General features: G+C 42.9%; 1 long non-coding RNA gene across 1 annotated transcript; it reads right to left on the reverse strand.

The window, feature by feature from the left end:
* Positions 1–1,688: 1,688 nt before the first annotated feature.
* Positions 1,689–9,504, reverse strand: LOC140277447 (uncharacterized). The gene is made up of 3 exons (XR_011909091.1): positions 8,601–9,504; positions 1,847–1,938; positions 1,689–1,763 (listed from the first exon to the last, which is right to left on the reverse strand). It is a non-coding gene; the product is annotated as an uncharacterized lncRNA (long non-coding RNA).
* Between the last annotated feature and the right edge of the window lie 3,926 nt (positions 9,505–13,430).

The raw sequence follows: 13,430 nt of genomic DNA on the forward strand, positions 1-13,430 counted from the left end.
CATTGGGTGAAAGACAACTAAAATACCTACGTTTTGATGTATAATTTATCCAGATCAGGCAGATATTTTGGACGTGAGAGGCATTTGTTTGAAAAATAATTTTTTAAAGATTTTTAGAGTGAGAGGTAGAGTGCAGAGGCACAAAATGAGCTCCTCTGGACACCTAAAACGTAAACTGCCGTTGTGTCAAAGCCATATAAGCTATTAACAAGCCCTTTACACCAGTTAAAGCTGAGTCTTTCCTGTCACACACAAACTTTGAATGATGTGTGTATGACCTTGTATGGCTGAGTTCAGAGGCCTCCAAGGGGAGGCAGTTTTGGGCTCTTCGAGCCCAAAACTGCCTCGTTAAGGCCTTCTCCATTCATTTTCCCATTGACAATTTGCCCGCTTTTTCCCATTTATCCGCTATTCCGGTCGAGTAATGAGAGAGAAAAATACAAGCACACCTCTCCCGATCGGCGCGCACGCAGCCATGTATTTTTTATTTGAGTCGGACCTTCGCTGTGGGACGAGTAGCGCGCCGAAAAACGGGCGGAAACGGAAGAATAATAATAATAATAAGTATGAGCAATAGTAATATGTGTGCCCTGCCTATGGCATGGGGCACCCATAACTAGAAAATTTCTGAAGAAATTTTGATGGGTGCCCAGCTGCTGCCCGTCTTCTGCCCGTCCACACACACACACAGATGAGAGCTGTGCTGTGCTGAGAGACCTGCTGGTTGCCAGTCAAGCATTAGGTATTTCAAATCCAGTATTAAACTAAGGTACAGAGATAAGCTCAAACATAGTTTAACATTTCAGATCCTGGCCTGCTGTGGTGAAACCTGCCTGCTTTGGGCAGCATGAGGGACAGACGGCTGGCTTAATAGATGGCTTAAACAAGGTTTTTAATGTCTTAATCACACAATGAACCACTTTACACTTTAAATGGTGGCAGCCATTATGTTTACCTGATTAAGGAGGAGAGTTTAAACAGCCAATCACCTGCTCAGTTACTGGTCTTTTAGCCAACCGAGTCCCCTTTTGGGGGGGTTGAAGCAGAGATCCCAGAGGAGGAGGACAGAAAGTAATGTTCAGACATACTGACAGTTTAAATGTGTTTATTTAGCAACAGCTCATTATAATTCAGTCAGTTTTGATAAACTTTAACATGTCACAGTCTATAATAGGGGTCCCTGTGTAGAGAAATATCTGTAAGCATTCACCATCACAGTAAGAGGAAGACATGAGGACATTAAACCCAACAACATTCAAATCTTACCTCTGTCCTATGGTGATAGAAACTCCAGTCTTCATCGGAGTCCTCGGTCACATCTGTGTTTGCTCAAGGTTGTTTGGGTCACTGCAGCTGATGGGAGTCCTTCTCTGCTTCATAAGACAAAAAGAGAGGAAACCAAATGTTGAGTTTCATGTAGATAAATTTTCTTGTTTTTGATTCATCACAAAAAATATCCAAAGTACAATCAATGTATTGAGTAAAGATAAAAACACTCACCTTTTTTCATAGTTCTTCTCCTTGGACACGTCACGATGCAGTTTGAATCCTCCTGTGGAAGGGCAGGTGTTCGGTTCAGCAGGACCTCAGATGGAAAGCTGGACACACAATCATTAACAGCATTAATCATAAACAGACATCCTTACTGTATGTGAGCTGTGAGGGGAAGTGTCAGTACTTACTTTAGACCTTTTTGTCTGTCTCTGCAGCATCTGCATGATGACTGTAGTCTGGATTCATGCTGGTTGCTCATGTTTTAAAAGCTGGAGACAACAATCATGAAATTAGCACCAAGCACACATGATGAAAAGCACTGAAACTGTCTTCATACATGTAGAAGTCTCACCTGTAAGTGCAGCGTTACATCTAATGAGGTCCTGCTTCTCCAACCGAAGATGCTGCATGAGTGTTTTCTGGGGGGGGGTTGTGTTGGTTTCTCTGACAGAAGAAAAACAAAAGCATGATAACTTCTAATGAATAAATGGAACAATCTGGTGATGTTATGAGTTAAGGATTCACGTTAAACAGAGTGAAGTGTGAGGTGTAACTCTGCACCTTTGACTCCAACATTTACCTCAGTTTCATCTTTTTCTCTGTCTGACTGAAGCTTCTCCGTCTCTGTCCTGTCTGCCTTCTCTGAGCTTGTCATCACTGGTGGTGTAGCTCTCCGACTGAACAAACTCATGATACTCTTCTCACAAAAACATGGTCAAGGATGATAAACTAATTGTCAAAGCATCACCGTGCCAGCACGGTACAGCAATCAGGAGGAATCACACTCTACTAGTTAAGCCATGATCCTCAAAGTTCATATTTCACTGATTGGAAGATATGTACAATAATTAACATAATTGCCAACTGTCAAATAAAATACCATGATTATAATTCAAAAGTGCTCATGACTTGAGAATATATAGACGAATAAATAGATGAATAAATAGACATAAAAATGGATAAATAAGCTAAATGAGCACTGAACACAAGCCATATTCTGTTCAAATCACAATGCATTCACATTCTGACTCATTCGACACCAGCACATAGCTTTTGCCGTCGAGAGCATTCAAGTTCAGGCTGCGGGCTAACAATGTAGCATGCTAAGCTAAGGCAGGCACACAGAAACATCGGCGGAAGGAAAATTAGCAAATACGTTGTCTTTATTTAACTCGAAGACGTCATATTTCCGCCACGATCAACGACATATAATGTTCAATATAACCACTAGACACAAGCCTTATACTGAAATAAAGTCATTAAATTCATGTTCCAACAAGTTCAATTGAACAAGCTTTTGCCGTCGAGAGCGTTCAAGTTCAGGCTGCGGGCTAACAATGTAGCATGCTAACATGAGGCAGAGACACAGACACATTAGCCGAAGGAAATGTAGCAAATACCTTATTCTTTGTTTAACTCAAATACGTTCATATTTCCGCCAAGCTCAACGACATATAATGTTCAATATAACCACTAGACACAAGCCTTATACTGAAATAAAGTCATTAAATTCATGTTCCAACAAGTTCAATTGAACAAGCTTTTGCCGTCGAGCGCGTTCAAGTTCAGGCTGCGGGCTAACAATGTAGCATGCTAAGCTAAGGCAGGCACACAGAAACATCGGCGGAAGGAAAATTAGCAAATACCTCGTCTTTATTTAACTGGGAGACGGTCATATTTCCGCCACGATCAACGACAGATAATGTTCAATATAACCACAACGTAAATTCATAGCTTTCAAAGCATTCCACGCCAGACAGCGGGCTAATAGTGTAGCATGCTAAACAAAGCAGTCACACCGAAACATCGGCGGAAGGAAAATTAGCAAATACCTCGTCTTTATTTAACTGGGAGACGGTCATATTTCCGCCACGATCAACGACAGATAATGTTCAATATAACCACAACGTAAATTCATAGCTTTCACAGCATTCCACGCCAGACAGCGGGCTAATAGTGTAGCATGCTAAACAAGGCAGCCACACCGAAACATCGGCGGAAGGAAAATTAGCAAATACCTCGTCTTTATTTAACTGGGAGACGGTCATATTTCCGCCACGATCAACGACAGATAATGTTCAATATAACCACAACGTAAATTCATAGCTTTCACAGCATTCCACGCCAGACAGCGGGCTAATAGTGTAGCATGCTAAACAAGGCAGCCACACCGAAACATCGGCGGAAGGAAAATTAGCAAATACCTCGTCTTTATTTAACTGGAGGACGGTCATATTTCCGCCACGATCAACGACAGATAATGTTCAATATAACCAAACCAAGCAAAAAATAGATCTTACCTGAACAAAGCTCGCCAGACAGAAAGACTACTCAAGAATATTCGAAGAAGCAGGGGCGAAGTGACGATCCAACAACCAATGAAAACAGTGGAATTGCTGACGTGTGTCGTCAAGCGTCTGGTATGAAGCTGTTAAAACAGCTGAAGTGTTGATCATAATGGAAAACATATGAGTCCGTGCGCGCTGTCGCGCGCATTTGTCTCGTGAGTGGCACGAACCTGTTATCACAGCTGATGTGTTGATCATAATGGAAAACATATGAGTCAGTGCGCGCTATCGCGCGCATTTGTTTCGTGAGGGCTAGCATGACGCTGTTGATAGCTGATCATAATGGAAAACATATGAGTCCGTGCGCGCTGTCGCGCGCATTTGTCTCGTGAGTGGCACGAACCTGTTATCACAGCTGATGTGTTGATCATAATGGAAAACATATGAGTCAGTGCGCGCTGTCGCGCGCATTTGTCTCGTGAGGGCTAGAATGACGCTGTTATGATAGATGTGTTGATCATAATGGAAAGCATATGAGTCAGTGCGCGCTATCGCGCGCATTTGTTTCGTGAGCGGCTAGCATGACGCTGTTGGGTCAGTGCGCGCTGTCGCGCGCATTTGTCTCGTGAGCGGCTAGCATGACGCTGTTGGGTCAGTGCGCGCTGTCGCGCGCATTTGTCTCGTGAGCAGCTGGCATGAAGCTGTTTTCACAGTTTTGGCTGCCTGCTGACAGACAGAGGCTGTCATGTTATATTGTATTAGGAGCACAGATAAAACAGGCTGGCATAATGCTGTTACAGCAGGCCAGCCTGCTTGGCTCTGCCCTCATCCGCCATCTTGGCTCTGCCCTCATCAGCTGTGATAGAACAGGGCAGCCTTCTTGGGTGTGGTCAGCATTAGTTGCTATGGGCAACAGCTGTGCCTGCCAACTGCCAACTGCCGAATTCTGCACCTCACTTTGTCCCCTTAAAATCATGGGGTTTTCATATTGAGGCAGAAATCTGGAACAAAACGCTCGCTGTTCGAAAAGTAGAAGTCGTATCCGAATAATTCTTTCACCGTGAGCGCCAGAAGGCCCGGGGGAAGCCAGCGGTGTCATTTTTATTCTTCTAACCCCCGTGGCTCCTTTATTATGGCAGTTTTAAAATGATTTTTCACACTGATTTCAGGGCTCGGCCGTTTTATAATGGGATGGAATGTTCCCTCTCTGCGCTCAGAGGGGATTTGTGAGAAATCTGTGAGGCCCAGCTCAATGACAGTCACATTGGGTGAAAGACAACTAAAATACCTACGTTTTGATGTATAATTTATCAAGATCAGGCAGATATTTTGGACGTGAGAGGCATTTGTTCGAGAAATTGTTTTTTAAAGATTTTTAGAGTGACAGTTAGAGTGTAACTGACATCAGACGACCTCCTCTGGACACCTAAAACGTAAACTGCCGTTGTGTCAAAGCCGTATAAGCTATTAACAAGCCCTTTACCACAGTTAAAGCTGAGTCTTTCCTGTCACACACAAACTTTGAATGATGTGTGTGTGACGCTGTATGGCTGAGTTCAGAGGCCTCCCGTGTGAGGCAGTTTGGGGCTCTTCGAGCCCCAAACTGCCTCTTTTTGGCCTTCTCCATTCATTTTCCCATTGACAATTTGCCCGCTTTTTCCCATTTATCCGCTATTCCGGTCGAGTAATGAGAGAGAAAAGTAATAGCACACTTCTGCCCATCGGCGCGCACGCAGCCATGTATTTTTTATTTTAGTCGGACCTTCGCTGTGGGACGAGTAGCGCGCCGAAAAACGTGACGGAAGCGGGAGAATAATAATAAGTATGAGCAATAGTAATATGTGTGCCCTGCCTATGGCATGGGGCACCCATAACTAGAAAATTTCTGAAGAAATTTTGATGGGTGCCCAGCTGCTGCCCGTCTTCTGCCCGTCCACACACACACACAGATGAGAGCTGAGAAGCTGGTAGTTGCCAGATATTTCAAATCCAGTCTGGAAAATGAGATTTTGGCTTGTTCTGGTGAAACCTGCCTGCTTTATACAGCATGAGTGAGGTTAACCACACAGAAGCCAGAGAGAGACAGAGGAGGACAGGCTGTGTCCCCTGACAATAAACAGCTGTTTCAATGGATTTAAAAGTCACAATTAAAAAAATTAACTTTTCAGTAAGAGAAAGGTCTGCTGAAGACACTGATGTGATTTATATCAAGGTCCTGTGTAAAATATAGGTTTTATAGCAGTTTGAATGCAGCCCTCACTGTCACTTTAAATGAGTGAAGGAGGGCCTGTTTATCATGGAAATGTGTGATTTTGCTCTGAATCTGAGGTGATTTGAGAGAAAAAGCATAAGTTAAAGCACAAATATGGAAAGAAGACATAAATAGCTTCATGTTAAGCTAGAATTTATCCAGTTTTAAGAGAAATTGTGGATGTTAAGGAGGTTTTAGGCTGTGATTAGTGTGGTTTCTGTGGATTTCTAATGGAGAGGGCCTGTTTTTAATGAAAATGTGTGACTTTGCTCTGAATCTGAGGTGATTTGAAAGAAAAAGCATAATTTATAGCACAAATATGGAAAGAAGACATAAATAGCTTCATCTTAAGCAAGAATTTTTCCAGTTTTAACAGAAATTGTGGATGTTAAGGAGGTTTTAGGCTGTGATTAGTGTGGTTTCTGTGGATTTCCCTGTATTTCTAATGGAGAGGGACAGTGCTGATTTTAAGGTCATTTTCTCAAAAACCATTTTAGTAATGAGAGAGAAAGATACAAGCACACTTCTGCAGACCCAGACGCACGTTTTGATGTATGATGTGTATGGGTTTGGCGAAAACTGTGGGAGGAGAAGCGCGTCGACCGTGGTGACACGTGATGGAACTTTCAGTTGTAATGGTAATACTAGAAAATTTCTGAAGAAATTTTGATGGGTGCCCAGCTGCTGCCCGTCTTCTGCCCGTCCACACACACACACAGATGAGAGCTGTGCTGTGCTGAGAGACCTGCTAGTTGCCAGTCAAGCATTAGGTATTTCAAATCCAGTATTAAACTAAGGTACAGAGATAAGCTCAAACATAGTTTAACATTTGAGATCCTGGCCTGCTGTGGTGAAACCTGCCTGCTTTGGGCAGCATGAGGGACAGACGGCTGGCTTAATAGATGGCTTAAACAAGGTTTTTAATGTCTTAATCACACAATGAACCACTTTACACTTTAAATGGTGGCAGCCATTATGTTTACCTGATTAAGGAGGAGAGTTTAAACAGCCAATCACCTGCTCAGTTACTGGTCTTTTAGCCAACCGAGTCCCCTTTTGGGGGGGTTGAAGCAGAGATCCCAGAGGAGGAGGACAGAAAGTAATGTTCAGACATACTGACAGTTTAAATGTGTTTATTTAGCAACAACAGCTCATTATAATTCACAGTTTTTAAACTGATAAACTTTAACATGTCACAGTCTATAAATGTAGATACAATGAAACAATAATGACAGAAATATGATTTCAAAACACAAACATTTCATTTTATGGAGGTGTAACAATCAAAGCATCACCTTCCATTTGTTTAACATAATTAGTTTGCAATAACATGCTACCCAAGTACACGATTAAATACACAGTAAACTTTCTACATATCTGAGTCCAAGGCAGGATGATAAAGAACAAAATGAACTCAGTTTAATCAGAGGCTTTTCACTTGGTTTGGGTCTTCCTCTAACACTAGAGCTGTAGTTGTGTCCAAAGCTGCAAAATCACTGGGGAAAAAAGGAGATATATATCAGAATCATGTTTTAACAACAGCAGACTTTGAACATCTGAGCAAATACTGAATGTGTTGCTCACATTTCTAACTGCAGTCACTGATGATCCTCATGTCCTTCCAGGCTCTGCTCTGCGTGTGTGTGGGTGGGGGGGGGTTCCTGTGTAGAGAAATATCTGTAAGCATTCACCATCACAGTAAGAGGAAGACATGAGGACATTAAACCCAACAACATTCAAATCTTACCTCTGTCCTATGGTGATAGAAACTCCAGTCTTCATCGGAGTCCTCGGTCACATCTGTGTTTGCTCAAGGTTGTTAGGGTCACTGCAGCTGATGGGAGTCTTTCTCTGCTTCATAAGACAAAAAGAGAGGAAACCAAATGTTGAGTTTCATGTAGATAAATTTTCTTGTTTTTGATTCATCACAAAAAATATCCAAAGTACAATCAATGTATTGAGTAAAGATAAAAACACTCACCTTTTTTCATAGTTCTTCTCCTTGGACACGTCACGATGCAGTTTGAATCCTCCTGTGGAAGCGCAGGTGTTCGGTTCAGTAGGACCTCAGATGGAAAGCTGGACACACAATCATTAACAGCATTAATCATTAACAGACATCCTTACTGTATGTGAGCTGTGAGGGGAAGTGTCAGTACTTACTTTAGACCTTTTTGTCTGTCTCTGCAGCATCTGCATGATGACTAGTCTGGATTCATGCTGGTTTCCATCTGGTTGCTCATGTTTTAAAAGCTGGAGACAACAATCATGAAATTAGCACCAAGCACACATGATGAAAAGCACTGAAACTGTCTTCATACATGTAGAAGTCTCACCTGTAAGTGCAGCGTTACATCTAATGAGGTCCTGCTTCTCCAACCGAAGATGCTGCGTTTACTGGGGGGGGGGGGGGGGGGTGTTGGTTTATCGGAAGCCTGAAGAAGAACAAAAGCATGATAACTTGTCATGAATAAATGGAACAATCTGGTGATGTTATGAGTTAAGGATTCACGTTAAACAGAGTGAAGTGTGAGGTGTAACTCTGAACCTTTGACTCCAACATTTACCTCAGTTTCATCTTTTTCTCTGTCTGACTGAAGCTGCTCCGTCTCTGTCCTGTCTGCCTTCTCTGAGCTTCTCATCACTGGTGGTGTAGTTGGTCTTCACTGTGGGCTTCTTTCCTCTGTGTCTGCTGCTGCTCTCTGACTGAACAAACTCATGATGCTCTTCTCACAAAAACATGGTCATAGTTGACCAAAGAGAGTCTTTACCAGCTGGTAGCATAACATGATAAACAACAGTGTTGACTTTAAGTTGTTCAAGACGTCCTAACAGCATTTCTCATTAATATCACAGTGATGTACTATCATACAAACAAGTTGTACTTCAACATCTTAAAGTACAACAAAGAAAGATAACACCCCCCGTAGTGTATATTCAGACAGTTATGAAATCAATAAACATGATTATAAGGCTTAATAGAACACAGTGTCAGCCTCTGTAGCCATTTCAACATAAAATGATGCGTTCACATGTTTCCACAAGGATGATACGTGGAAAACATGATGTCAAACATGATAAAATATAACCTTTGGTTTTAAAAATGTTCACACAACATAAACATTAAATACTCATGAAGCCCTTTTGCATGAGTCGGTTTGTCAATTTAGAAAAACAACTTAAATATACCACTTGTACATGATTGGAAGTGGTTAAAGGAAACAGAAGTGCTGCTGGTCTGCAAAAGCTGGGACTCAGCAGCAAATACATCCAAGTGTTGATCCTCTGCCAGCACGGTACAGCAGTCAGAAGAAGTAGCATGAAACCGTTACCGGACCTGTACAGGCCGTCGGCCGACATTCCAACACTACTTCTCACCTGAGCTACTAGTTACCGTGAAGCCATGATCATTAAAGTCTGTCAAAGTAACAAATACATTTCAATGATTGGAAGATATTAACAATAATTAACATCAGTTTGACCAATAAATAGAAAGCCAGCTGTCATAAAGAAAATACAATGATTATCATTAAAAAGTGCTCATGATTCAAAGCCAGTACAGCAGTACTGAAAGATTTGTGAACTGTTGTAGTTCACAAAGCAGCATAAGAATTATACATATACACATGTTACAGCTGGCAGGATAAAAAGGGTCAATACTGATGTGCACCATTACATTCTGCAAGAATAAATAAATAAATAAATAAATAAATAAATAAATAAATAAATAGCCAATCAGCAGCCAGTATTGTTCAGTACACAATAAACTGGACTGTGATAGCTGTAGTACGTGTGCAGGACTCCTGACTGGAGGCAGCAATTTGGTTGGGAAATATAAATGTGGTCGATTAACGTGTTCTGTTCGGTTGTTGCTGCGGTGATAATTTGTGTGTACCCTCTAATTTGTAACAATTCGTGAATGGCTTTTTTACCTGTGGAGATAAGGTCCTCATTAAAGTCTCCACAAATGATGACGGGTTGGATGGTCATCATGTCCAAAGAATCCAATAAATGGTTCATTTGGGGTAAAAATTTGTCCAATCTGTAATTTGGAGGCCTGTAAATTGTCGCAATAAGCGCTTTTACCGGATGCTGTACTTTGACGACGATGAATTCCAGATCCGTGACATTTTGGATGTACCGCCGTGGTTCCGCTCTAATGTCGGTCCTAAAGTAAACTGCAACGCCGCCGCCAGCTTTTTTGGCCATGTCAGGATGGGTTGCGTACGAGACGTGTCTGTTGCGGGTCAACATGGTGTATCCTTCCAATTGAAAATGTGGGGAAATGTGTGAGCCAGACAGATGCGTTTCTGTTAGGCATAATACATGAGCCAATTTCAATTCATGGTGGCATTTTAAGTCCTCCATGTGAGACGGCAGTCCCTGTGTGTTGTGGTGGATGATGGTCAATGATTGATGTGTTTGATCGATTGTTTGTCCCAATTGTAATAATGGCCTTGTGTCGCTAAATGAGGTGTGTGTCATCTCCTGCAGTGCAGCTGTGATTTGTGGATCAGCATAAATTTTCTCCTCATTAAATTCAGTAATATAAAGTCCCTGAAGTGACGTTGTCCTGCTAAGGGCAACGTACGCCATTCCGGGCTCAAAAACGCGTTTCAAACAAACCACAGCTGACTGCATGGTCATGCCTTGTACTTTGTGGGCTGTACAGGCAAAGGCTAACTTCATTGGAAACTGCCGTCTCATAACACCCTTTAAGCTGAGGTTCTCCTCCGATTTGTCAATGTAAACTAAGTCGTCCGACGGTCCCTGAATTTTTTGGCGAAACCTCTGACCCGCTGTCGGATTGTCAAGCTTGAGTCCAATAAGCCTGACCGTGGTTGGTCCCTGTTGTGTGTTTGTGACCATGTGTGCAATGGTTCCAAATGTGCCGTTCACAAGCCCATCCTCGACATCCAGGTTCCGAATTATCATGACGCGCACTCCTATCGCCGCTTCAATTTTGTCGGGTAAATCTTTTTTTTTCCCTTTTAATGTTCCCAATGTAATCATTTGGCCTGTCTGAGGGTCTTTTTTGTAATCCTCTGCTTTGATACTGATGATATCAGAGCAGAGAGCAACAACCGTTTCAGAATTGTGCTTATCGACCTCTTTGTTGGTTGCGAATATGTGGAGGACGTCAGGTGGACAGTCTTGGTTGTCGTGGACTGTCTGTGCGAGCAAGGCTTTGTCCTGTTCGCTGAGAGAATCGGTCTTCTGCTTTACTCTGATCCTGTTCAGGAGCTCAGCAAAAGTCCGATCATCTTTCTGACGCATGATCTCTGTCAGGTTAACCATTTGAAAGTTCTCCTTCCAAAGATCAAGCACTTCCTCCTCATACACGCACAGTGGTTTGGCTTTACCAAGAGGGGGTAGTTGGTAAAAGTCTCCCACTGCAAGTACCGAAATCCCACCAAATGGTTTCTTGTTTCCTCTGATCTGCTGAAATCTCCAATGGACGTACGCAAAGAGTTCTTTGGACACCATGGAGATTTCGTCAATAATTAAAATTTCAACGTTTGACAGCACTGCTCTCATTTCGTCCAGCGAGTTTCCAAGACCCTGGTATGGTGGTTTCAGGGATCTTGGCAGTTTCAGAACTGAGTGCAGTGTCTTACCAGAGATGTTAAAAGCTGCCGTTCCAGTAAAAGCTGTCAGGAGTACCGCGGGTTGGGACATGTCTGCCTGGTCCCTGAATCTGGGGAGCTGGCGCAGGATCTTTGTGGCCTCCTCATGTATGCATTTGATGACATGAGATTTTCCACATCCAGCTCCTCCAGAAACAAAATAAAAGAACTGTTCAGGACTGTGCCCCCAGACAAGTCTGAAGCACCAGTCCCGAACAGTGTAAAAAATGGATGCCTGCATCTCGTTGAGGCTTCGGTACATCTTTATAACCAAATCTGGGCTCAGTCTCGGTACCTCGATGGCTGGAATGGTTGCTCCGCTCTCCACTTGATAGTCGGGAATGACTTCTCTCCGATTCTCGTCATTCACCGGCTCTCTCTCGGCAACACACTCCAACCGATCGACCTCGACTTCTGGTGCAAAAGAGTTCCAGGCATTTTGAAGAGGACCTTGCTCCTTAAGCCTTTCCATGGCCCTGTCAAATTCCTTCCCACGTCCTTCATAACGCATTTTGTTGAAATCTGTCCATTTTTTAACTGAGATTTCCCCTTTAGTTTCATTATTATAGAAACTCTCGTACGTGGGATGGTCCTCATTTTTCAGGTCATTGCTTGACCTGTGTGGAAAATAAAGTTTGAGAAGTCGCCCATAAAACTTCTCTGCCTGTTTCTTCTCTGAAAATCTTGTGTACCGAATTACAGCAGGTTTTCCAACTGTTCTTTTCTGAATGAACCCTTTGTCGTTCATCAGAGGAATGGCATTTTTACCCTGAGTTTCCAGACCATAAAGCACCCTGTAATCTGACACAAACTCAGCCAAACACATGCCTTCAAACTCACGTGTTTGGGGTCTGGAAGTGTACTTCTCAGGGAGTCCAGACATCCAGACTTCTTCACTATCGTCTGCCATTTCCTTTAACCTGCTCATGGGGAGACTCATCCGCACTGCTTGATCATCCGTCTGGATGAACAAGACACTACGGGAGCACTTTTTGAGGGGCAGGCTGCATGTTCGTGCTACAGACTCCTGAGCACTGACCTCTCTGTGTTTCACATACGCCTGCATGATCTGCTTCATCTCGTCTTTTTCATTGACATTCGTTTTTTTAACTTCACGAATGACACCATCGAGGAACTCGGTCATCTCATGTTCTGGCTTTGACACATAGGACATCATGTAGGCCAAACAACTGTAGTCGTCGATAACAAATTGGATGTCCATGTTCGCATTCCAGGCTCTGAGAAGATCCGAGTTGTAGGCGTTGACCCAACATTCCTTTGGATGGCGCTTCAGCAGAATCACATGGCCGTTGGTCAAATTGAAGACATTATCCAAATATTCTTCATAGGTCATCTTGCATCTTAGTAGCAGCTCTGATAAATTATTAAATGAGACATTTGGGTCACACAGTAAATCTCTCACTGGCTTGAGTTTTTCTTTGGCCTCTCTTTGTTGCTTTCCATAATCTCTCTTTTTAGACTTCTTCCCTTTGGTCTTTTCCCCACTTGTGCTGGGCTCCCCATCACCCAGCATCTCCTCCAGTTCTCCGAGGTTGGGGAAGGTAATCATGGTGTGGTCCACGGGTAGTTTTGGGAACCCAAATCTGCAGATTACGTTGCCTCTCTTGCATGATTTGGAGTGGTTTCTGCTGTGGACTTGGACCTCAGACACAATCTTATGAAGCTCAGGGTCAGTGTCTGGGTCAGGCATCCGGCACGTGATGTAGCGGTCAATAAATTTATACACGTGATCCTCCAGGTTTTCTCCAA

Source organism: Leuresthes tenuis, unplaced genomic scaffold, assembly GCF_036924035.1.
Source record: "Leuresthes tenuis unplaced genomic scaffold, fLeuTen1.0.hap1 SCAF_19, whole genome shotgun sequence".
In the NCBI taxonomy this organism is placed as follows: domain Eukaryota; kingdom Metazoa; phylum Chordata; class Actinopteri; order Atheriniformes; family Atherinopsidae; genus Leuresthes; species Leuresthes tenuis.